Genomic DNA, 4280 nt, shown 5'->3' on the forward strand with positions numbered 1-4280 from the left:
TGCCCCACGGCGAGAGAACCGGTCTTCATCAAGACCACGTCTAGGACCTCTGTCATCATCCATGCCACGCCGGGGAATGCGATCATCATCTGGTCTAAGAGAAGACTCTCTCTCTTCCTCATCGCCCAAACGCCTTGGTCGATCTTCCTCTCTTCTATGAGGCCTTTCCTCATCCCGCCCCTCTCCACGTCTCCACTCCTTCTCTGGTGGGCCTCTTCTCCATTCGGAATCTACTTCGGGTCCTTTCCTCCAGGTGCCTTCTGAATCTCTGTCTCCCCAGCGAGAGTCCTTTCTAGAAAGTGGATCATCACCAAGCCTTCTCTCTTCCTCTCTGCGCCGTTCCCTTTCTTCAATTTCCAGCTCTCTTTGGCGTTTTTTCCTTTCTACTTCTTCTAATTTCTTGACCCTCTCCTGATACTCTCGTAGCTCTTCCTCACGTTTGGCCCGTTCGGCACGCTCTCTCTCTTCACGCTCTTTTAGCATTTGTTCTTCCGCCCTCCTCTGTTCCTCCTCTTCTTTTTCTCTATGGTAGGTTATTCTGCGTTCTTCTTTACGTTGCCTTTTACGTTCTTCCAAGCGATTATGCCTTTCTTCTGCTAATCGCTCCTCAAACTGTTTAAGCTTTTCCTCATAAACAGACTGTCGTGCAGCCTTGAGTCGCATTACAAATAAATCTCTGTCTTCAAGCATTCGTGACATTCGATTCTTATGTTCAAGAGCCTTTTCGCGTTCTAGTTGCATGGTAGTAATTCTTTCTTCTTCCTGTTGTTCCCACAGATCCATGTCTTTAATCCTCTGTTCTTCATAAGCACTCTTTATCAACGGGATTTCCTCCAGGCGTTTAGCTCTTTCAAAATAGTCAATCTTCTTTTCTTGATTCTTCAGGCGTTCCTGAAGTTCCTTCTTTTCTTTCTCCAGTTGTTCAACCTGTTTAGCCATGATGAAATCCGGATCCAATTCTTCAAGATCTTCAATATCAATATCTTTGAATGCTTTGGCACCCAGTTCTGTTTTCTTGATCTGCTCCAAACGCTCACGGACAGTTTTCTTTTTAATTTGTTCATGTTCCTGTAGGATGCGCTCCTTCTCCCTCTCCTTTGCCTCCTGTCGCAGCCTCTCTTCTTCAGCCTTCCGTACTTTCTGGAGCTCAGCTTCCCTCTGCTCCAATTCTTCTTTCTCACGCTGAATATTCAGACTCTCAAGGCGCTCTTTCCTTTCCTCAATTGTCTGACGGCGAGCCAGGATACGCTGATGCTCTTTTCGTGAATTTTTAAGGTATGCAGTAACAGCCAACTGATGCTGTTCTTCTTTCTCTTGCAATATATGAGCTGGCTTAATGACTTCAAGTGCCTTTGCAAGTACTGAGGACATGGCTGTCAGCTGATTTCTTATCTGTTCTGAAGGCATGCTTTGCAAATGAGGACCAATTGGAGCATCTTCTCGAGTGGCATAATTCAAATCAGATCCAAAACTAAGTGTCCGAGAAGTGTGGTCAATACGAACCTGCAGGTCACAGTGCCTCGCTGCATCTACTATAGCCCGTTCCAGTTGGAAAGCATCAACAAAAGGAACCAGAGAAGTCAAACGAGAAAACTCAATGCTCTGATAAATTTGTGCCACGTGCTGCAGAAGACGGAGTATGGTGTTGTTTTGCAGCTGTGGAACATACTGCTGCAACTCTGGTTCCTTTTCAGGTTGGTCCCGAACCCAATTCAGAACCTTTGTGACTCTCTCACAGAGTTTTAGTGGGTTAAATTCTACTTCCAGCCAATTGTAAAGGTCTTTCACTTCAGGGACAACATACTGTAGTACGTTGAATCTAACCATATCATTAATAAGGCCAATTCGTGTTGGTGGGGCTTGAAGACCTAGCAGTGTTGCAAGGCGACGTTGCTTTTCGACTATAATGCCGTCCATATCCAGAAGTCGAGCAATATCAGTACGCTCAGGAGTAATAGGGATAGAAAGAGTGGCCAAAAGGACTCTGGTAGACATTCTTTGCATCTCTTCTTGTGTAAGATTCTTTCTCATTTCTCTGGATAAATGGTAAAGACGATGGAGTGTAGATGCATGAAAAAGAGCATTTCCAGATTTCCAAAACACAGTTGAGACTTTATTATAGTAATTTGCCATCAACTGAGGTTTAGGTGGTTTTTTAGACAAGGTGAATAGTCCATGAATATCTTCCACAGCTTTGAATGCTTCCTGCCATAATTCCATGCTGATAGCACTGTCCAACTGAACAAGTTTGGTTTCCAAATGCATGGACTGGCTCTCTGGATTATTAAGATTGATTGCTGTGCTCTGGTTATGGTGACGTTGAATTTGTGACAAGTGCATTCTCAAATTGTCACACAGCTTACGGAATTCAGCCTTACGAGTGTACTGGAGGCAGAATTTGAAAGCTTGTTGGGCAATATCATGGTAGAGACGCTCTACTCTGGAATTGTTTCGAAGAAGGTCCAAACACTGTCTATATGATTCCCAAAGGAATTTAACCCATGGAGTTAAAAGTAATCTGTCAGTACGATCCTGAGTGTCTTCACCACTTACAGCACTTAGGAGAACACTCTCAGGAGTTTGAATATTATCCAGATCTTCTATGTCTAGGACCATCTGCTGAGATTCTTCTTTAGCAGCTTCAGTTTTTTCCTCTGCCAATTTCAAATATGCCCTAACAACATCCTCTAGAGATTTGATGTTCACCTGTTGACAAATGTTCTTATACTGGTATAATCCCTCTTTAGCCAAATGGCTCTTGCGAAGATCCACGCAAAGTTCCAAGTATTTCAACATAATCGGCTCGTGTATCTTTTGCCATGTTCTGTGTTTCTTACTTTTCATAACATCATAAAGCACATCCAAAGCAGGCTGCTTTTTTCCAACCTCAAGAAATTCGTTGGCGCACTTGAGGGCATTTTCCGGTCTCTGGAAATAGGCCGGCATCTTGGCGGCAGGCTCAGCTCACCCGGCGTCAGCGAACTCCTTAGTGGCCCGGGCCGGGAGAGGAGACGAAGGGGAACCAGCACGAGGTTCCACGCGCCTCGCCTGCAGTCGCCCGCGCCCAGCCGGCCAGAGACGGAAAGGTTAAGCCATTAGCTATTTAAGAATATGTTGTTTAATTTTTATGTATTTGTGAATTTTCTAAATTTTCTTCTGTTATTGATTTGTAATTTTATTCCCCTTTTTTTTAAGAAAAACATACTTTGCATGATTTCAAAACTTTTAACTTTATTAAGGCTTGTTTTATGACTTAACATATTGTTTACCCTAAACAATTTTCCATATGCATATAAGAATGTGTATTTTTCTTTGTTGAGTGAAGTGTTCTATATCTAGATGTCTGTTAAGTATATCTGGTACATAGTGTTATTAAAAGCTACTATTTCCTTTATAATAGGCAGTCTAGTTTTTTTATTTTTGAAAGTGGACTATTGAATCTCTGATTACTTTGCTGAATTACATTTTTCTTCCTCAAATTCTGAAAGATTTGAATTTATTTCCTTCATTAACCTCTTGTTGGGTACATATATGTTTGTAATCATTATAACTTCTTGATAGATTGACCATTTAATCATCATAAAATATTCTTTGTCTCTAGTAACAGTTTTTGTCTTAAAGTCTATTTTGCCTGATATTAGTATAGCCACGCCAGCTGTCTTTTGGTTGCTGTTTGCATGGTATATCTTTTTCCATCCCTGCACCTTTTAGCTATTAGTGGCTTTTAATCTAAAATGCCCTTCCTGCAGACCATATATAAGATAATCATTTTTTTAAATTGAAGTATAAGTAACACACAATATTATATTAGTTTGAGGTGTACAACATATTGATTTGACAATTCTATACATTACTCAATAGTCACCATGATTAGTCACCGTCTGTCACCATACAACATTACTACAATAAGTAGGAGGCGCAGCAGAGGGAGAGGGGAGAAGCAGGCTCCCCATTGAGCAGGGAGCCTGACACAGAGCTGGATTCCAGGACCCCAAGATCATGACCTGAGCCAAAGTCAAATGCTTAACTGACTGAGCCACCCAGGTGTCCCAAGAGTTTGTCTTTAAAAAAATAAAATCCATTCTGCCAGACATTGCTTTTTGATTGGAGTGTGTAATCCATTTATATTTAATGTATTTACTTAGATGTAGGATTTGTGTCTACCATTTTCCTATTTGTTTTCCATATGTCTTACACTTTTTAAAGATTCTTCTATTTCATTATGATTATCATTTATGTTAAACAGATTTTTTCTAATGAACCATTTTAATTTCCTTTTT

At 41.2% G+C, this 4280-nt stretch overlaps 1 pseudogene; it reads right to left on the reverse strand.

Annotated features, from left to right (window-relative positions):
- Positions 1 to 6: 6 nt before the first annotated feature.
- Positions 7 to 3075, reverse strand: LOC115939152 (eukaryotic translation initiation factor 3 subunit A pseudogene; annotated as a pseudogene).
- Between the last annotated feature and the right edge of the window lie 1205 nt (positions 3076 to 4280).

The sequence above is a fragment of the Leptonychotes weddellii genome, unplaced genomic scaffold (genome assembly GCF_054177405.1).
Source record: "Leptonychotes weddellii isolate Sample4059 unplaced genomic scaffold, ASM5417740v2 HiC_scaffold_5858, whole genome shotgun sequence".
In the NCBI taxonomy this organism is placed as follows: domain Eukaryota; kingdom Metazoa; phylum Chordata; class Mammalia; order Carnivora; family Phocidae; genus Leptonychotes; species Leptonychotes weddellii.